The sequence below is a fragment of the Pelodiscus sinensis genome, chromosome 25, assembly GCF_049634645.1.
Source record: "Pelodiscus sinensis isolate JC-2024 chromosome 25, ASM4963464v1, whole genome shotgun sequence".
Taxonomy (NCBI): Eukaryota; Metazoa; Chordata; order Testudines; family Trionychidae; genus Pelodiscus; species Pelodiscus sinensis.
The window spans coordinates 14469198-14491281 of NC_134735.1; the positions used below are offsets into that span (position 1 = coordinate 14469198).

Consider the following 22084-nt stretch of genomic DNA (forward strand, 5'->3'; position numbering starts at 1 on the left):
AGCGCTGGCCCCGGGCGCGCGGCGCTTGGGGGGGGGGGGGGGAGAGAGCGCCGGCCTCGGGCACGCGGCGCTTGAGGGGAGAGCTCCGGCCCCGGAATGCGGCTATGGGGGGGGCCCTGTCCCCCCCCGGGCGCCCGGCGGGTGAATGGCCACGCCCCCTGGCGCCCGGCAACCCCAAACGGTTGGGGACCACTGCTGTAGAATGACCATAAGGGGGCAGCAGATGGAGACCGGGACAGCTTTAACTCCATTGGGCCAGCAGGGGATAGGAGTGGAAAAAGGTATCCACTATATATTTCAGAGAGTTTGTTTGTGAGTCTGTGTGTGTGTGTGTGTGTGTTAGGGATGTTAGATACCGTGTAATTGAACAATTGTGTAACTGCATGAAATCTTAGCAGTTACACAACTATTCTATAGTGCCCAGAAGTGGGACTGTCAGCCAGTGCACTCCGGGCCCCACCTACGGGGAACCATCTGCCACCAATGTTGCTGCCTCTGTATTAGAGGCAGCAGCCCAGGGTGGAGGCAGAAGCTGGTCCATCAGGGGAAACTGTTTAAAAACCAGCTCCTTGCGCAGACTGGCTGCCTGCTGCCCTGTGCTGCTACCTTTGCTACAAAGGTAGCAGTGCAGGGTGGCAGTAGCCACTATCAGGGGAGTCCAAGTTCCCTGTGGACAGAGGCTGATCCACAATTGCAGACTCTGTCCACAGGGACCTTGACGCCGACCCCCCTCCCCACAGACAGGGGCTGCTGTCATGGACAAACCTCTGTTCACGGTGAGCCCAGGCTGCACAGCAGTGGCGAGGGGGAAGCAGCACCACAGAGATGGTGCTGGGGAGAACCAGCTTTTAAGGAGGCAATGGGCTGTAGAAGGGAGCGGGGAAAGGTGAGCGGCATGTCCACGGAGCCAGCAAGTGTGGGGAGGCTGCTTGAAAGCTCCAGCCTGCCCTCCTCACCCTACATGCTGCTGCCTCTCTATTAGAGGCAGCAGTGATGAGGAGGAGGGCAGACGGATCCAGTACTCATGGAGAACCTGCTTAAAACCAGCTCCTCACATGCTCCTGCTTTCCCTGTCCTTGCTGCCAAGGATACAGAGCCAGCGGGGCGTGGGGGAAGAGGGCATGCACTTTCACAAGATTAACTGATAAGTCCAGGCTTATCGGTTAATCATGTAGTTGTCTACATGTTGACATCCCGTGTGTGTGTGTATGTCCTCCAGACATGCACCCCTCCTCCAGCTGTGAGAGACGCTTCTCACCTGGTCCCAAGCTGCTGTGGTAAGAGAGGGTTGGGGTTGTCCTTTCTCCTCAGGGCAGCCTGCAAACTGAGCCCCTTATCCTCAGTCCCACCCCAGACCAATGATTTAAATAAAGATAAACAAAACTTATCTCAGTTAAGGACTGAGCAATATCCAGTACATCTTCTAGTTAAATATAATAGAAAGTTGCAAAAGCTCAAGTGTTGTTATGTCAGGAAAAAGTTACAACAAAAATGGCATCCTCCAAACAGAATGATTCTGTTCCTCAGCTGATCATTTCATTTTACTGATTAAAATAGGTAAAAATCTAGGATTACACACACAATACTTGCCATCCTCCTTCATCCATCAGAAGCTTAAAAATAAAGACATAATATTAGCTTTGCACTTTGGGGCCTGCATATTTAATTAAGAATACATTTTTATTCATGGCCCCAATACAACAAAGCATTTAAGCACATAAGTACGGTAGCTTTAAGAATATGAATAGTTCTATTGACTTCTCACAGACTTCTCAAATGCTTCTCAAGGGCTGAATGAAGCAAGGGGCTTTGGGGGATATATGCAGGGTCCCAGGATAAAAGGATGTCCCGCAAAAAGATCTCTGGGTTACCAAATGTCCAGATCTTTTTGTAAAGCCCCTTTAGCCTAGGGCCCTGGGCTGCAGGTACAGTCCTGCATGTTCTCTGGCACTGCCTGCATGAGGGGAGGGGAAATGGCTCCCCACACGGCCATCCCCACTGCTGAGCTGGAGCCACGTCGCCATGAGCACCAGGGGAAGCTCCATCCCTGCAGTGTCCTCGCTTGCAGGCTCCACTCTCCTAGCTCCCGCTGGCCAGGAATATGATCAAAGGAAGCTGCAGGGGTGGTGACTGCAGTGCCTGCAGGCAAGCACAGGGCAGTATGGCCCACCCTGAGTTACCTGCTTCCCCTCCCAAGAAGGGAGCTGCTCCAGGTAAGCACCACACAGTTCAACCCTCGCCCCAGGCCTGAGCCCTCCTCCCGCACCCAGACCCTTCACCCCAACCCGTGGCCCTGAGCCCCCTTCTGCACCCCAAGTTCCTAACTCTCTCCTAGACCTGACCCCTTAACTCTGCATCCCAGCTCTGAGCCTGTTCCAACACCCTAGCTCCTGCCTAGACTCCACACACCTCGGCTACGTCTACACTGGCCCCTTTTCCGGAAGGGGCATGTACATTTCACCAGTCGTCGTAGGGAAATCCGCGGGGGATTTAAATATCCCCCGCGGCATTTAAATAAAAATGTCCACCGCTTTTTTCCGGCTTTTAAAAAAGCCGGAAAAGAGCATCTACACTGGCCCCGATCCTCCGGAAAAACTGCCCTTTTCCGGAGGGTCTTATTCCTACTTCAAAGGGATATATGCAGGAATAAGTAGGAATAAGACCCTCCGGAAAAGGGCACTTTTTCCGGAGGATCGGGGCCAGTGTAGACGCTCTTTTCCGGCTTTTTTAAAAGCCGGAAAAAAGCGGCGGACATTTTTATTTAAATGCCGCGGGGGATATTTAAATCCCCCGCAGATTTCCCTACGACGACTGGTGAAATTTACATGCCCCTTCCGGAAAAGGGGCCAGTGTAGACGAGCCCCTCTAGCCTCCTATCCTGAGCCCTCTCCTGCACTCTAAACCCCTTGCTCCCAGTCGGGAGCCCCTGCCTGCATCCCAAACATCCCCACCCCATCTCACAGCTTGCACCTCCAAGCAGAGCCCTCACCCCTTCCCATATCCACTCTCCTGCCTCGACCCACAGTACCTCCACACACACCTCATTTATGGTCCCACCCCAGAGCCTAGAGGGCCCCACAAAATAGCAGCGGGCCCCTAGAAGAGTTAATCCAGCCCTGCAGGACACTGTTGTAGTCTGTGTTACAAGATATTTACATGCCAGATGCACTAAAGATTCATATGTTCTTTCATTCATCCACCACCATACCAGGAGATGTGTCCATGCTGAAGATAGGTGCTCAATAATGATTCAAAGTAGTGCAGACCATGGCATGTTCACTTTCATCATCTGAGTCAGATGCCACCAACAGAAGGCTGATTTTTCCTTTTCAGTGATTTTGGGTTCTCTAAGTTCCTCACGAGAGTGTTACTCTTTTAAGACTTCTGGAAAAACATGCCATACCTCATCCCTCTCAGATTTTGGAAAGCACTTCAGATTCTTAAACCTTGGGTGGAGTGCTGTAACTGTCTTTAGAAATCTCACATTGGTGCCTTCTTTGTGTTTTGTCACATCTGCTGTGAAAGCATTCTTGAAACAAGCATGTGTTGGGCTGTGGCTGCTATAACATGAAAAATATGGCAGAATGTGGGTAAAACAGAGCAGGAAAAATATTATTCTCCCCCGTAAGGTGTACTGTCAAACTGTAATTAATGCATTTTTTTAACAAGCATCATCAGCATGGAAGTAAGTCCTCTGGAATGGTGGCCAAAGCACGAAGGGGCGTACGACAGTTAAGCATATTTGGCACGTAAATATCTTGCAATATCAGCTACAAAAGTGCCATGTGATTGCCTGCTCTCACTTTCAGGTAACATGGTAAATAAGAATCTGGGAGTATTAACTCCCGTAAAAGTAAGCAAACTTGTTTATCTTAGCAATTGGTTGACCGAAGAGTAGGGCTGAGTGGTCTGGTAAGCTCTAAAGTTTTACATTGTTTTGGTTTTGAGTGCAGTTATGTAACAGAAAAATATATATACATTTGCAAATTGTACTTTCACAACAGATTGCATTCCAGTACTTCTATGAGGTGAACTGAAAAATACTATTTCTTTTGTTTTTACAATGCAAATATTTGTAATAAAATAATACTGTAATATAAAGTGAGCACTGTATACTTTGTATTATGTTAGAACTGAAATAAATATATTTGAAAATGTAGAAAAACATCCAAAATATTTAATAAATTTCAATCTATATTCGATAGTTAACAGTGCAATTAATCATGTAACTAATCACAATTTTTAATCACAATTAATTTTTTAATTAATCACAAGTTAATTGTGATTAATCAACAGTACTAAATATAATATACTTTTCTCCCTAGAGAGACAGAGACCAACTTAATACACCAAGTATTAATGTTTTCTGGGCCTCATTTCAAGCACAATTTCTAAAACACATATCCAACACTTCTGCGATTGAGTCCAATAGTTTTAGTATTTTAAAATGTATGAAGCAGACTTCAAATGGTATTGACCTTTGATATCCCAAACAGTCCAAGGACTTTTGTATTAAAGATTTCACTCACATTCCATCTCTGAACCTGTAGTCTCTACTCAATGGGAGTTTTGATTGAGTAAGGTGAGTGGCGTCAGGCCCTGTCTACACTTTATAGACGCTATTCTTATTGACAGCCTCTCTCATGTCCAAAGGCACTTTGTTTATATATAACTGAGCGATATAATGAAATTAATGTGCTGGCAAATTCAGAGAGGGCCTCATGCTGTTTCAAAGATAAGGAAATGCAGTTTGATGGGATTTGGTCTGTGTTTCTGGTTTGATAGGATTAGTTTGTTAATCTGCGAATTGTACCAGTCCTCCTTTATTATCCCCAGATTAAAAAAGTTATATTATACTAGAGTTAAAGCTAAAAGTACATATCAGAAGCCCCCACATCCTTTCTTCCACAGACCCAGTCACTCCCCTACCACTTCCACAGCCCCTACCAAAACCAGAAAGTACCACCATAAGAAGCAAGGATGGGAAAAAGGCGCATAAGCAACTGTGTAAGGAGGACATAGAGACGTGAACAGAAATGTGAAGAGGCAAGGTCAGAGAACAGAGATATTGAGGTAGTTGTCACAGAATCTTTTAACATGAGATACTGTCTAAGTTTAGAAAGATACAATACACTCCTGTTCTTTCTATTAAAAAGAGGTTAACCACCTTCCACAACTCCTGTTCAACTGTACTGAACAAACCTTACTACAGAGATCAAGCTTAAGCATGCAGCACACACCTTTTAAAAATGGTGACACTTAGGGTAAACTGCTTGTGTAAAGATAAATAAAGAATCTACCAGTGAGAAACATCATCATATTGGTACAGTCCTTCCTGACTCCTCCTCTTCTCCTCCTCCCAGGATCACAAATGAACTGCAACCTACAAATTAAGTAGAGGAGACAGGTGGCTGATTAAATTACCTCTGACGTCGGCAGACATCACTCAAGAATCACCTCAACTATTCCCAAAGTACTCACCTTTTGTTAAAAATTTTATCTTAAATAGTTTTGGGGGACACTGATCAGTTCTAGGACCGGTTTTGTTCAATAGCTTTATTAATGATCTGGATGAGGGGATGGATTGCACCCGCAGCAAGTTTGCAGATGACACTAAGCTAGGGGAGAGGTAGATATGCTGGAGAACAGCGATAGGGTCCAGAGTGACCTAGATAGATTAGAGGACTGGACCAAAGAAATCTGATGAGGTTCAACAAGGACAAGTGTAGAATCCTGCACTTGAGACAGAGGATTCCCAAGCATTGTTACAGGCTGGGGACCAACTGGCTAAGTAGCAGTTCTGCAGAAAAGGACCTGGGATTACAGTGGATGAGATGCTGGATATGAGTCAACAGTGTGCCCTTGCAGCCAAAAAGGCTAATGGCACATTAGGTAGCATTAGAAGTAGCATTGCCAGGAGATCTAGAGAAGTGATTATTCCTTTTTATTTGGCACTGGTGAGGCCACATCTGGAGTAGTGTGTCCAGTTCTGGGCCCCCCACTATAGAAAGGATGTGGACGCATTGGAGAAGATGCAGTGGAGGGCAACCAAAATGATTAGGGGGATGGAGTACATGACCTATGAGGAGAGACTGAGGGATTTGGAGTTGTTTAGTCTTCAGAAGAGAAGAGTGAGGGGGGATTTAATAGCAGCCTTCAGCTTCCTCAAGGGAGGTTCCAAAGAGGATGGAAGGCTGTTCACAGTAGTGACGGATGGTAGAACAAGGAGTAATGGACTCAAGTTACAGTGGGAGAGGTCTAGGTTGGATATTAGGAACAACTATTTCCCTAGGAGGGTGGTGAAGTACTGGGATGGGTTACCTAGGGAGGTGGTGGAATCTCCATCCCTAGAGATTTTTATGTCTCGGCTTGACAAAGCCCTGGCTGGGTTGATTTAGTTGGGATTGGTCCTGCTTTGGGTAGGGGGCTGGACTTGATGACCTCCTGAGATCTCTTTCAGCTCTATGATTCTATGACACATTATAAACATATATTACTGCTCTGCTTACTTTGAAAAGTCTGTTTTACTCCATTATTCACACTACACAAAGCAAAAAAATTTTTACAAAACTTTTAAACTATTATATGAAAATAGTAATATAAGAAAGAATTTTATCTGTAAATGAATATCAGGTTCTGCTATTCCCAGACAACTAACTGTGTCACATTTAGAAACTAAATATATTAAACTGTGAAGCACAGGATTTTAACTTTAAGTGAAAATCCTCAACCTGAATTAGGGAAGCACTACGGTTCCCTCCCATAACAGCACATCTTATTCTGCTATGTAAATACTTCATGTTCGTATATATATTACAGTTGATATTTTCCTTCCCCTGAGTTAACAGAAATACCAAAAGCATTTTAATTGAGTGGGGGAGATGTTAATATGTGTCTTTGAATATTCCAATATCCCCATCAAAAATCATCCTAGCACTTGTAAAGAATACAAGAAAAAAAAGAAAAGCTTAGTTGCACAGATATTTCAAAACAAAGCATATTCGTTACCACGAAATCTTTCTTCTGGCTATAATCAGATCTTTCCGCTTGGGCTCATCTCTCATTATTCAACAGCAGAATAATGAAGATTTAAAATAATTTGTTTTTTTCTTTGACCTGACATCTAAATCTTCCATGTTATTTTGGGCACCAAGAATCACACTTTGCACCACATTCTTAAATTTGCAACACCCTAAAACCAGAAAGAAGGTTGCGAGCAGGATAGTCAAAGGCAAGATGCACTGAAACTTGGTGGTGGTGGAGTTAGAGGTGGGTTGAGTGAATGTGCCTTTATTACACATCCACTGGTCTAAACCCATTCTCCACAAGGGGTGTGCAATGGGTTGAAGGTCTTCCTCCTCCTCACAAAACTGCCTGCCTGCATGCACACACATTAGGGACAAACCGATTCTATTCCTCAGCCATACAATCAGTTTATATAGGCTCTGTTTTACTAAGAATTTCATCCCCCAGAGCTCAACACCTTGGCCTCGGGATCTTCAGATGAAAAGCTCTGTTGGGTGACAAAAAGGAGACAACAGAGGACCTAGACCACAATAGTCAGAGCCTTGGTACCAAAGATGAAGCTTTGCTGCAGGCTGTGTGGGCCCACCACATACAAGGACTGCTGTGGCATGTCAGGGCTGGAGCAACCTCCTGCCCCAGGAGGGTGGGGAGTTGCTCCAGCCCCTACTAGTTAACTGGTTAACCTTTTACAACTCTAGTACATAGACTATTAAATAGCATGCTTGGTGCAAGTAAGATACAGCCTGAGGCCATGAGAAGTTTGGCTGAGATAATAAATAACTGCAAAACACCCCTCTGTTTTGTTACATTCATCACATTAAAAACAACTTTGCCATTTACTTGTTGTGGCAAGAAAAACAGTATAAGACCAAAACAAATGGGAATCAATTTGCAGTCTGTCAAATATTCATAGTGGAGTTCTATTAAGCAACTCTAACAGAGTTCAGTTCTAGTGATAGAAATGTAGCCGTGTTAGTCTGGGGTAGTTGAAGCAAAATGCAGGACAATGTAGCACTTTAAAGACTAACAAGATGGTTTATTAGATGATGAGCTTTCGTGGGCCAGACCCACTTCCTCAGATCAAATAGTGGAAGAAAGTAGTCACAACCATATATACCATATATATGGTTGTGACTACTTTCTTCCACTATTTGATCTGAGGAAGTGGGTCTGGCCCACGAAAGCTCATCATCTAATAAACCATCTTGTTAGTCTTTAAAGTGCTACATTGTCCTGCATTTAGAGTTCAGTTCTGACATCCATGCTCATGCTAAGTTATATCTTATTCCACAAGTATTCAATTTTAATGGGCATACCTGCAGAGAAAGGCACAATCATGGTTATGTCAAAATTGGGCCCATAGTGACTATTATAATGGGCATTTGTGCCCACTAAGGAGACTATGCACTTGATCTTAGCCAAAAGGCTGCAAAGCTGATTGTAGAAGAGAGATCTTGTGCAATTCAGCACAAAAGCTCAGAGTTCTTTATCCCTTAATCCTAACTACACAACAACATTTAATTTTTTTTGCTGACCCAGACAGTGGTTGAATAAATTACATTAAAATTTTCAGATTAAAAATGTAATCCTATTCCTCCCAGTATCAAACTTCACTACACTTGTCTTATATTACTACTTATTTATCCCTATATGATGATCCTCACCAAGAGCTATAATCACTATTTCTGAAGTATTAAATATACCCCTGCAATCATCTGCCACAAGCATCCTTCCCTTTAATAAAAACTTGATATTGCTGGTTCAAAAAACTTTTCCTCTGAAGAATCTGCTTCTAGAAAACCCTTATGATATTTCTCCCATACATCAAATATCCATCTCAAGTGAAAACTTTTTTTCTGTCTTACCTAAGTCCCTAAAACCACTCTCTATTATTTCTTAACTCTGTAAAGTTTTTGAGGCTGTTTTATAGACTGACTTCTGTACAAACAGTTACCTTAAAAATACATAATGTTTATGGCAACTAGAGCCTCGTAACAAATACTAATAATTGCGCTGTGCTAGCAACAATGCAGCTAATAAAATAACTAGATTCCATTTTTCTTTATAAATATGCTTTGTTCCTGCCAGCGATTCCAGGAGTATAAAAAGAGAGAGACTGTATCATCAATGCTTCGCTATTTTTAAAACATGCGTTCAAAGCCTTCCAATTAGCAGTGTTAAAATAACAGCAAAATGGATTTTTAATCTCACCCTCACACTTCTAGCTCAGAGAGTTTAGAAAACTTCCCCGTGGAGTAGAGTGGGTAACTCCCTGACATTTATGGTCGATCACTCCCTCTCCATCACCAGTCAGGAAGGGTCTATTCCCTGGTGTGTGGTGACTAGGGGGTCCTGACAGAAGCACGGGGAGGGGAGGGAGGGGAGGGGACTGAGGCACAGCGTGGGACACAGGGATGGTCACAGCGCAGGCAGGCGGCGCGTGGAGAGGGCTTAGGGGTGCCCCCGTCCTGCTCCTGCCTAAGCCCATGAGGGTCTGACTGGGGGGGGGGACAGTCTGAACTGGGCCCCCCCAGCCCCTTCCACTCACAAGCTGGGGAGAGGTACAGAGCGCAGCCCCACCCTCCCAGAGCTCCATGGGGGGCTCCGCCTACGCCCCGGCCAGGGAATCAGGCAGCCCCCCCCCTCAGGGCCCCCCCCGCACACCCCCGGGGGAGGGCCAGGAATTGGGGGCACGGGGCGCCCCTCACCCCCCCCAGGGGCGGCCCCTGGCCTCTCACTGACTGGGGCGAAGGGGGCGGGGACCCCCCAGGCCAGGGGGGAGGGGGCAGGCTCACCCCGCGGCGCCCCCACTCACCGGCCCGGCCCCGCCTTCCCTCCGCTTTAACTCTTGTCAGGACAGTTTGTTTTTGGAGTGGCCCCTTGGGCAGCCGGGGCGCATGCGCAGTCGCTGCTCCGGCTGGGGCGGGGAGAGCGGGGGGGCGGGGAGAAGATGGGGGCAGCCAGGGGGCAGGATGGGAAGCCCCGGGGGGGCAGAGCGAGGGAGAAGGGCGGAGAGAGCCAGGGGGCGGGGGCAGAGTGAGGGGGGAGGAAGCAAGGGAGCAAGGCGGGGGGGGCAAAGTGTGTGGGGGGGTAGCATGGGGGGGCCCAGATGCAGGGGCAGAGTGAGGGAGCAAGGCGAGGGGGCAAAGTGGGGGGGTAGGTTGGGGGGGCCCCAGATGCAGGGGCAGAGTGAGGGAGCAAGGCGGGGGGGCAAAGTGGGGGGGTAGGATGGGGGGTCCCAGATGCAGGGGCACAGTGAGGGAGCAAGGCGGGGGGGCAATGTGGGGGGGTAGGATGGGGGGTCCCAGATGCAGGGGCACAGTGAGGGAGCAAGGCGGGGGGGCAATGTGGGGGGGATTGGATGGGGGGGCCAGATGCAGGGGCAGAGTGAGGGAGCAAGGCGGGGGGGCAATGTGGGGGGTAGGATGGGGGGGCCCAGATGCAGGGGCAGAGTGAGGGAGCAAGGCGGGGGGGCAATGTGGGGGGGTAGGATGGGGGGGCCCAGATGCAGGGGCAGAGTGAGGGAGCAAGGCGGGGGGGCAAAGTGGGGGGGTAGGATGGGGGGGCCCAGATGCAGGGGCAGAGTGAGGGAGCAAGTCGAGGGGGGGGGATTTAGAGGGCAGGGTGAAGGGTCAGAGTGAGTGGCAGGTTGGGGTGCCCTGGAGGCACCCTGATGGGGCAGGCGGGGGAAGGATGTGAGGGACTGAGGGGAGAGAGTCTGGGAGCGAGCTATTGGACTGTAGCAAGAGGGACACAGGGCAGAGAAAAGGGGAGGAGGAGGAGCAAGAGAGCGCAGGGCATGGAAAAGCTGGGGGGCCTTAGGGACAGAGGGGTGCCACTAGAGAGCACTGTAAGAAGTCTAGGGGGGGGGTAGAAAAAGGAAGGCGACAGCACTTTGGGACTGGCCATGATAAAAGAGGACAGTCGATGGGGACTGACTGCTGGGAGAGGAAGGCAGGTCCAAGATCTGAGCACTAGCCTAGACCTTGGAAGACCTAGGTTCCAGTCTTTGTTGTGTCATAATCTTCCTTTGAGCCCTTGAGACTTCATTTCCTACCTGTGCAATAGGAATAAAGCTGCTTCCCTAACTCATAGGGGCACTGTGAGGATAAATATAGTAAAGATTGTGAGGTGCTCGGATACTATGCTAATGGGTTTGTGAGCAGTATCTTTGATATCTAGATAAATGAAAGAGAAATAGTGTCTGGGAGCGTGGAGAAGTGGGAAACGCTTGGGGGAGTGGAGAGAGATCCACAAGGACGTTTTCTATAAAGAAGGTGGTTTCTCCTGGCTACTTGAATTGGCAAAGGGAAACATCAACCCAACTCTTAAGGCAGTGTTTTATTAGCCAAGGATTCACCCTCCAATCCCCTAGTCTGTACACTTAATACCTGGATTTGATAGGATCATATATGCCCTGATCCTTGAAGTTACTCCATATGGGAGGACAGACATGCATAGAATGTTAGGATATGTTAATTTGCTTAGTACAGGTTTGGGGAATGCTTTTAATAGATACTTTCAACCTCAGTGGATTTTGTGACAGATTGTGAGATCTTGACAATTTTTAATGTAACATATTTTATCTTTCTCTCTGCATTTCATTAAATTGCCTTTTATCTGGAAAAGTTTTAATTTTCACTTGGGTTTGAATTTTGAAACAATAAAAATAATGAGCTTTTTAATGACACTATTTTCTGCATTGGTAAGACAGAAAAAAAGCACAAGTAGGTCTCAAGCTGTGACAATTTGAATGGAATGGGATTTCAGTAAAATAGTGAGATTTGAAATGGCTCATTTGAAATACATTCTTCATCACTAACGTTAGATACTTTTAAAAAACTAAACCGAAACCAACAACATCTCTCACCTCATCTGCTGTAGTGATTTCATTACAAGAGCCTTATTCTTTAAGCACTTGCAAGACCCGGATATTTAAATGCACTCAGGAGGTACGTCTAGACAGCGGCACTATTTTGGGATATGTCTGGTATCCTGAAATAGTGTTTTCCACGTCTTAACAACACGCCTGCTATTTCGAAATGCAATCAAAATAACGGATTTGCTATTCCGATGTCCAGTAAACATCTTTACACAAGGATTAAGGGACTTGTCAGAATAGCGGGCTATTTCGAAATAGACTAGCTCAAAATAAGCTACACAATTTGCGTAGCTCAAATTGTGTAGCTTATTTCAAGCTATCGCTGCTATGTAGACGCACCTGAGATGTCTGCCTAAGTCCATCTTTTGGGGTTCACTGACATCTTCAAAGCCACTTGTCAGCAGCCGACCAACACTATCGCTGTCTACGTTTATGCCAGTCTGCATTGCAAAGCTAGCTAAGTGCTGGCATTACCCCACAGCTTGGGCTCTAGCCCAAGCTGAAGCTCCAGAGGCCTCACAGCCATTTTCTCTACCGAGTGGGTTTGACTCCCCTCACATGTCAGAGCATGCCCAATACCTCTTAATTGTCAGCTCCCACATTCAGGTTCAAAGGAAGGCCACCAATAGGTGAAGGGTATCAAAGCTCCACCACAAAATGCACAGGGAAATGTAGGGCAAGCATGAGCAAGCTGTCTAAAAAGAGTGACACGGTTTTGGCTGCTGGGCCCTGAGCCACCTGAAAAGCTGACTCCTTTGGTGCCTCACTCCAAGAGGAATCGATTTTGAAGCACTTGGAACAGGAGAAAGTGATCAGGAACAGTCAACCTGGATTCACCAAGGGCAAGTTGTGCCTGATCAACCTGATTGCCTTCTATGATGAGGTGCCTGGCTCTGTGGATATGGGGAAGGCGGTGGACGTACTATACCTTGACTTTAGCAAAGCTTTTGATACAATCCCCCCGCAACATTCTTGGCAGCAAGTTAAAGTAGGATGGATTGGATAAAAGGACTGTACGGTGGATAGAAAGCTGGCTAGATCATGGGCTCAATGGGTAGTGACCAACAGCTCAGTTGGCAGTCGGTATCAAGCAGAGTGTCCCGGAGTGAGTCCAGTTTTGTTCAACATCTTTATTAATGACCTGAATGAGGAGATGGTGTAGGCGATCCCCCCCGGTGCGGAGGGGCTTACGTTCGCCCCCCTCGGTTTTCCCGTTATTAATGCCTTGACGCGACCAGTTTTGATTGGTTTGGATAGGCGGTTGGACGGGGGAAGGGGGTCCGGGCCCGCCCTCTCTCCGGACCCCAGCCCAGGGCCCTAAGGTCGGGGAAAATGCTCCCCCACCTAGCAGGGGGGGTCGAGACCCCTAAACTCCCCTGCCCTCAGGGTCCGCGTCCCCGCCCTGGGCTGCTTCTTCCCCCTCCGGTCTCGCAGGCTCACCTGGGCCCTTCCTCTGGGCCTCCCCAGGGCCTCCAGTAATGCCGGCCCCTCGCCGGTTCGCGGGGGGCATGCGGCTCCTCCGCGTTCCCCCCTTTGGCCGGTTCCCTCCGGCTTTTTGAGCTGCCCGCCGGTCGCAGGCAGATTACGTCACCCCCCTCGTCCGTCTCCGGCCCCTCCCAGGGCCGTCCTCCCTGTGACGTTTCTATCACGTCAGCTTGGCCCCGCCCCCTCCCTGCGCTGCCGGCCGGCCCCGGCTCGTCGCCCGGCCGGTGTGCCGGCACCCCCATCCCTGCACTATCTGCCGGCCCCGGCTCGTCACCCGGCCGGTGCGCCGGCCCCCCCGTTCGGGAAGGACTGGCCGGGATCCGCTCCCCTACGGGGGGTGAGTCCTTCCCCCGAGGTCGCGGCGCCCCGGCGGTTTCCGGGAGGGGCGGGGCTACCCCGCCACACACCTTCCCCCTTAAGTCCGGTGCCATACTCGCGGTTCTGGTCTCTGGGTTTGCCGCTGACCGGGATAGCCAGTCCGCGTTCCCGTTGGCGGACCCCGGGCGGTGCACGACTCGGAATTTGTATGGCTGTAAGCTGAGGTACCATCTCAAGATCCGTGGGTTAGTGTCCTTCATTTGCTGCATCCATTGCAGCGGGGCGTGGTCCGTCACCACGGTAAATTCATCGCCTAAAAGAAAGTATCTTAGTGAATCGACAGCCCACTTGAGGGCCAATGCCTCCTTTTCAATTGTTGCATATCCCTTCTCCCGAGGAAACAGTTTACGACTCAAATAGAGGATGGGATGCTCCTGTTCCTCCTCCTCTTGCGTCAGTACGGCCCCCAACCCCACTTCTGACGCGTCGGTCTGTAAGGTGAAAGGTTTGTTAAAGTCGGGCTGGGCCAGCACCGGGGCCCGGACCAACCGGTCTTTCAGCTCCTGAAACGCGTCGTCGCACGCCGCGGTCCACCTCACCCTCTCGGGCTGCCCTTTCCTTGTGAGGTCTGTCAGTGGCGCGGCTACGGAGGAAAAATTCGGGATGAACCGTCTATAATAGCCCGCCAATCCCAGGAACTGCCGTACTTTCCTTTTTGTCGTCGGGGTGGGGTGTTCCCGTACCGCCTGGACCTTATCTACTAGGGGCTTCAGCTTCCCTCTCCCTACCGTGTACCCCAGATACGAAACTTCGGCCCTCCCAAATTGGCATTTCTTTGGGTTGGCCGTGAGTCCCGCTTCCCTCAGTGCCCTTAATACACTCGTAATGTGCTCTAAGTGTTTCTCCCATGACTCACTGAATATCACAATATCATCAATATAAGCCGCTGCGTAGTCCTGATGATCCCTTAAGACCTGGTTCATGAGTCTCTGAAAGGTCGCAGCAGCCCCGTGCAGTCCGAACGGCATGTTTTTGAATTGGTACAACCCAAAGGGGGTGGCGAACGCCGTTTTCGCCTGGGCTTCGGGGGAGAGGGGGATCTGCCAATACCCTTTCGTTAAATCGAGGGTCGACAAATAGGCGGCCCTCCCCAGGCGTCCCAGTAACTCATCTATCCGCGGCATGGGGTATGCGTCAAATCGCGAGATCGCATTAACTTTACGGAAGTCAATGCAGAACCTCGTTGATCCATCTGTTTTGGGCACCAAAACGATGGGACTTCGCCATTCGCTACGAGATTCCTGTATGACCCCCCACTCCAACATGGCTTGGAGTTCTTCCTTCACCGTGCCCCATAACTTCCGGGGAAGGGGGCGCATATTATCTCTTACCACTCTGCCGGGTTCAGTCTCGATCTTGTGTTGTACTAGCGAGGTCTGTCCGGGTCGGCTGGTTAGGACCGTCCTGAACTGGTCGAGAAGGTGGTGCAGCTGTTCTCGCTTTGGGCCCGGGAGCTCTTCTCCGACCCGTATGCCCTCGATCCTCACCTCCGGCTCTCCCCACGGGCCCAGCTCAATGTCGGTGTCCCGGGGGTCAATCAGGAGGGCCTCCCGTGGATGCCACTTCTTTAAGAGGTTGACATGGTAGATTTGGGTTGCCCGGCGGTTCCCGTCTACCCGAACCTCATAGTCGACCGGGCCGAGTTTCCTGATTACCCGGAAGGGTCCCTGCCAGTGGGCCAGGAGCTTGGACTCCCCGCTAGGCAGCAACAGCAGAACCTGCTCGCCTGGTTCGAACTCCCTCACCTGCGCCTTTCGGTCATAGTAGGTCTTCTGCCCTTCTTGCGCCTTTTCTAGGTTCGCTCGGGCCCGGCCCGCTAGGTCGTGGAGGGTCCCCCTCAGTTTCTGTACGTACTGGGCGGCCCCCAAGGCAGGCGATACTGACGTTTCCCATCCCTCCTTTACGAGGTCCAGGATCCCCCTCGGCCGCCGCCCGTATAATAGCTCGAAGGGGGAGTACCCGAGCGACGCCTGCGGTACCTCTCTGACGGCGAACATCAGTGCGGGCAGCAGCTTATCCCATTCTCGGGGTTCGTCTTGTGCGAACTTCCGCAGCATCCCCTTCAATGTGCGGTTGAATCGCTCCACCAGCCCGTCGGTTTGGGGGTGATATACTGACGTCCGGAGCTTCCTGATCTGCAAGACTTTACACAGTTCCGTCATAACCTTCGACGTTAAATTCGTCCCCTGGTCTGTCAATAACTCCCGGGGCAGCCCGACCCACGAAAATAGCTTAACTAATGCTTCCGCTATGGCGGGGGCGGTGGCTCTTTTCAGGGGCACTGCCTCGGGGCACCGGGTGGCGTAGTCTACGATGACCAGGATGTAATTATGTCCGCGCCCAGATTTCTCGAGCGGCCCTACCAGGTCTAATGCTACCCTCTCAAAGGGGGTCCCTACCACCGGCAGGGGCACCAGGGGAGCCGGCGGGACCCGGCCCCCGGCCGTTCTTTGGCACTGGGGGCAGGAGTTACAGAAATTCTTGACCTCCTGGTACACCCCCGGCCAATAGAACCTCTGGAGTATCTTCTGTTGGGTTTTTTCCCGGCCCAGGTGCCCGGCCCACGGGTGTTCGTGGGCCAATTCCAGGACCTTCCACCGGTACGGTCTTGGGACTAACAGCTGCCACCTTTCTTCCCCAGGGAGTTCCCCCGCAGCCACCCGGTACAGGCGGTCCTCTTTTACCTCAAATCGTGGCCCGTCCGGCTGATTGGGCTGGTCCCCCTCCTGCGTCTCGCTTGTCGTGCGCACCTGCTCCCAGGCTGCCCGTAGGGTGGGGTCCTCGCGTTGTTGAGTGAGGAAGTCCCCTTCTTCTACGTCAAGACGGACGGTGGGTGGTGTCCCGGCGTCCGGGCCCCTTGCTGACTCGGCCCCCCCCTCATCTTGCTCTCCTTGGGCTACCAAGGTCCCCTGCCCCATTTCTGGCTCCCTTTTAGGATGTCCTCCGCTATCCCACTGTCCTAGGAGCCGCTTCAGGCCGGGCCAATCCCGCCCCAGCAGGAGGGGGTATGCTAACTTGGGGCCGACGGCGACTACACAGTCTCCTTCCAACTCCCCGTCCCCTATCCGTACCCGGGTCGTAGGGTAGTAGTGAATGTCTCCGTGGACGCACCGGAGGGCTATGGGGGCACCCCGGGCCCGCCCGGGAAGTATCACGTCCCTTCGGACTATGGTTTGCCCGCATCCCGAGTCAAGGATAGCCTCCACCGGGTTCCCATTAACCCACAGTCGTTTAATTACCTGAGCTGCGCCGGCCGTCTTCCTGTCCGAGCTCCCCGCCCGCCTTTGTCCAAAGGTGCAGTCCATCAGGGTGCAGTCCCGCTTGTAGTGGCCCTCCTGGCCGCACTGATAGCAGACCACCTTCGGGGCTCCCTCGGGTGGCGGGGTGCCCGGCCTCGTCTCGGTCGCCCGGTCTCCCCTGGTCTCACCGATCGGCCTGTTCCACCGAGGTGCCAACCTCCTCGTCGGGAGGGGGCCCAAGGAACTCCCGGCGCTTTCCCCAGCCCGCTGGGTTCCCGTGGGCTTACCCGTCCCAGCCTCGTTCCTTCGGTGTTCTCTCGGTGCCCCAGCGGCTCCTTTCCCCTCAGGCCCTTCTGCGGCTAGGTAGTGTTCCATGAGGGTCACCGCTTCATCCAAGGTCTCCGGAAGGTGCCGCCGGACCCACCGCTGCCCTTCCGCGGGGAGGATGCTGACATATTGCTCAAGTATCACGAGGTCTGCCACCTGAGCCCCCGTCTTAGTCTCGGGCTCAAGCCATCTCATCCCTGCTTCCTTAACTCGTTGCGCCACCGCCCGTGGTCGCTCGCGGGAGTCGTACCTGGCCTCTCTAAACCGCCGGCGGTGAGTCTCGGGGGTTACCCCTAATTGGTCCAAAATAGCCTCTTTAACTTTATAATAACATAAGGCATCGCTGGCGGACATCCCTCGGTATGCTAGCTGGGCCGGCCCCGACAGGTAAGGCGCGAGGAGGGTGGCCCAATGCTCGGGTGGCCACTTCGCGGCGGCGGCCACCCTCTCGAACGTAACCAGAAATGCCTCGGGGTCATCTTCCGGCCCTAGTTTCGTCAGCCTTATGGGCAATTGGGTGCCGACCCCCTCTCCTCCTCCCGACCCCGCTACCGCCCCCGGTACCGTCGTTGGGGTGCCTCGCGCCATCTGCTCCTGGCGCTCCTGGAGCTGGTTGAGGAGCTGTTGCAGCGCCTGCATCTGTTGCTGCTGTTGTACCTTCTGGGTCTCTGTCCACCATTCCAGAATTTTATTGGCTTCCATTGTCTCCTGGTGATCAATACTTTGTTAATCCTTTCCCTTATCTGAACCCCCGTTTCGGGGTCCACTATGCCCACATTCTCCACCACGTGTAGGCGATCCCCCCCGGTGCGGAGGGGCTTACGTTCGCCCCCCTCGGTTTTCCCGTTATTAATGCCTTGACGCGACCAGTTTTGATTGGTTTGGATAGGCGGTTGGACGGGGGAAGGGGGTCCGGGCCCGCCCTCTCTCCGGACCCCAGCCCAGGGCCCTAAGGTCGGGGAAAATGCTCCCCCACCTAGCAGGGGGGGTCGAGACCCCTAAACTCCCCTGCCCTCAGGGTCCGCGTCCCCGCCCTGGGCTGCTTCTTCCCCCTCCGGTCTCGCAGGCTCACCTGGGCCCTTCCTCTGGGCCTCCCCAGGGCCTCCAGTAATGCCGGCCCCTCGCCGGTTCGCGGGGGGCATGCGGCTCCTCCGCGTTCCCCCCTTTGGCCGGTTCCCTCCGGCTTTTTGAGCTGCCCGCCGGTCGCAGGCAGATTACGTCACCCCCCTCGTCCGTCTCCGGCCCCTCCCAGGGCCGTCCTCCCTGTGACGTTTCTATCACGTCAGCTTGGCCCCGCCCCCTCCCTGCGCTGCCGGCCGGCCCCGGCTCGTCGCCCGGCCGGTGTGCCGGCACCCCCATCCCTGCACTATCTGCCGGCCCCGGCTCGTCACCCGGCCGGTGCGCCGGCCCCCCCGTTCGGGAAGGACTGGCCGGGATCCGCTCCCCTACGGGGGGTGAGTCCTTCCCCCGAGGTCGCGGCGCCCCGGCGGTTTCCGGGAGGGGCGGGGCTACCCCGCCACAGATGGGTTGCACCCTCACCAAGTTTGCAGATGACACTAAGCTAGGGGGAGAGGTAGATAAGCTGGAGGGTTGGGATAGAGTCCAGAGTGACCTAGACAAATTGGAGGATTGGGCTGAAAGAAATCTGATGAGGTTCAACAAGGACAAATGCAGGGTCCTGCACTTGGGATGGAAGAATCCCAAGCACTCTTACAGGCTGGGGACCAATTGGCTAAGCAGCAGTTTGGAAGAAAAGGATCTGAGGATTAAAATGGATAACAGTGTGAGTCAACAGGGTGCCTTGTAGCCAAGAAGGCTAAGGGCATATTGGGGTGCATTAGTAGGAGCATTGCCAGCAGATCTAGAGAAGTGATTATTTCCCTTTATTTGGCACTGGTGAGGCCACATCTGGAGACCAATTCAGGGCTCCCCATTACTGAAGGGATGTGGCTGCACTGGAGACAGTGCAACGGAGTGCAACAAATATGATTAGGAGGCTGGAGCACCTGACTTATGAGCAGAGGTTGAGGGAACTGGGCTTATTTAGTCTGCAGAAGAGAAGAGTGAGAGGAGATTGGAGGTTCCAAAGAGGATGGAGAGAGGCTGTTCTCAGTGGTGACAGATGACAGAACAAGGAACAATGGTCTTTAGCTGCAGTGGGGAAGGTCTAAGTTGAATATTAGAAAAAACCTATTTCCCTAGGCGGGTGGGGGAGCACTGGGATTGGATCCCTAGGGAGGTGGCTGAATTTCCATCCCTAGAGGTTTTTAAGTCCTGGCTTGACAAAGCCCTGGCTCAACGAACTCCTGGGGTCTCTTCCAGCCCTATGATTCTGTGATTCTATAAGATGGCAGCTCAGGACAGAATTCTGACAGCAAAAAGCAACTGTAAAAATCACATAGTGAGATTCCACTCCTCTTGGGGCCTAATCTTGGGAAGTGCTGAGTGCCCTCAGTTTCCATTGCCTGGACTGGGAGCTGAGTATGCTCAGCATCTCTAAGGAGACATTTGGCTGGATCAAACCCTACCAACCTGATTCTGGCTCAAACTTGCAGGGCTAACAAGATGCTGGGCCTGCTTCTTTACACTAACAGCCCCTGACACTGCTCTAGACATGCCATTTCAGAGACTACATTAGCACTCTGCTAAAGCCCACTTGCACTGTCAAAGTGGTGTAAAGGGACTTTGATGTAAAGTAGGAATCAGACCCAATGTTTCTACTTGCAAACTATGGTAGGGATGTGTAAGCCCAGCTGTGCTTTCTCCCTCATCACCACCAGTGTGTATTTAAATCCTTATTTGCTGTATCATCGCTAATGTAGCTTATTATTTATACAAAAAAATTAAAGCATGACTGAATGGCTCATGGGGTCTGCAATGGGAGACTGAATGGCTCATGGGGTCTGCAATGGGATAGAGCCTTTTGTCTCGAGTTGGTTCAAATCCAGCCCAAATCATTTGTGCCTGAAATTATTACCATCTGGTAGTGGCTCTGTGAAACGCAATATGTGAAATTAGCTTTTGGGGCTCCAGTCTCATTCCCAGATGTCTTCATCATCATCATACCAATATATTTGTCATTAACTGGCAAACTCAACAATGGGGCCAAGGAGAGAATGGGTCATGGAGTGTGAATTACCTATCACCCCTATCGGACATCCCTCCAGGGTGAGATGCACCGACACAGTCATGTTGGAAGAACTATGTAGAGCCAGAGCCTCAGCTGCCCTGTTGTGTGGCTAGATGGAGGACATCAGTCTCCAGGCCTGTCATGCTGGCTCCTTTTACCAACACTAGCTTCACACACACTTAGTAACAAGTTTCAGGTCCCTTTTTGCCTCCATCCCTCCAAAGTCATTTTATAACGGAAACTGCCATCTGCGGTGACTCTTATTCATGCTCTCTCTGGCTGCAATTAGCTTTAAACTTTCACTTCCTGTGAACACAACTGTCCCAGTCCTAAACTCAAGCTATTTTTAAAATTGCAGCTGAGTGAAAATGTCCATTTCAAAGTTGGCGCTTTAGTATTAGTATTATTTATATGCAGAGGCATGCCTGGGAGGTCGACAAATGCCTTTGATGTCGACCATGGAACATCCAGACTACCGCGCTGAGCCGACAAACAGCTGATCGGCTCAGCGCGGCAGTCATGTAAATTTAAATGAAGCGGTGATTATTTAAATCGCCGCTTCATTTTCCTATGCCAGGTAGTCTAATCTACATGCCTCTGTCGCCAGAGGCATGTAGTCTAGACGTACCCTAAGGGAGAAATGCCCTATTAGAATCATGGAATCATAGAATCATAGAGCTGGAAGAGACCTCAGGAAATCATCAAGTCCAGCCCCCTGCCCAAAGCAGGATCAGTCCCAACTAAATCAACCCACCCGGGGCTTTGTCAAGCCGAGATTTAAAAACCTCTAGGGATGGAGATTGCACCACCTCCCTATGTAACCCATTCCAGTGCTTCCCCACCCTCCTAGGGAAATAGTTTTTCTAATATCCAACCTAGACCTCCCTCACTGAAACTTGAGCCCATTGCTCCTTGTTCTGCCATCCGTCACTACTGTGAACATCCTTTTTCCATCCTCTTTGGAACCTCCCTTCAGGAAGTTGAAAGCTGCTATCAAATCCCCCCTCACTCTTCTTTTCTGACGACTAAACAACCCCAAATCCCTCAGTCTCTTCTCATAGGTCATGTGCTCCATCCCCCTAATCATTTTGGATCCTCTGGATCCACTGGATCCTCTTCAATGCGTCCACATCCTTTCTATAGTGGGGGGCCCAGAACTGAACACACTACTCCAGATGTGGGCTCACCAGAGCCAAATAAAGGGGAATAATCACTTCTCTAGATCTCCTGGCAATGCTCTTCCTAATGCTCCACAATATGGCATTAATCTTGGCTACAAGGGCACACTGTTGACTAGTATCCAGCTTCTCATCCACTGTAATCCCCAGGTCCTCTTCTGCAGAACTAGGATTATTCTAGGAGGGGTGGGTGAGATTCTGTGGCCTGCACTGTGCAGGGGGTCAGACTAGATGATCATAATGGTCCCTTCTGACCTTAAAGTCTATGGCTACGTCTACACTGGCCCCTTTTCCGGAAGGGGCACGTAAATTTCATGAGTCGTAGTAGGGAAATGCGCGGGGGATTTAAATATCCCCCGCGGCATTTAAATAAAAATGTCCGCCGCTTTTTTCCGGCTTTTAAAAAAGCCGGAAAAGAGCGTCTACACTGGCCCCGATC

General features: G+C 51.0%; 1 protein-coding gene across 1 annotated transcript in view; it reads right to left on the bottom strand.

The window, feature by feature from the left end:
* Positions 1–9770, bottom strand: part of LOC102461919 (lethal(3)malignant brain tumor-like protein 4) — a 109638-nt gene extending 99868 nt beyond the window's left edge. Inside the window, 2 exon segments of the mRNA XM_075908921.1 lie at positions 5241–5383; positions 9238–9770. The gene's annotated coding sequence lies outside the window, so the exon portion shown is untranslated.
* Between the last annotated feature and the right edge of the window lie 12314 nt (positions 9771–22084).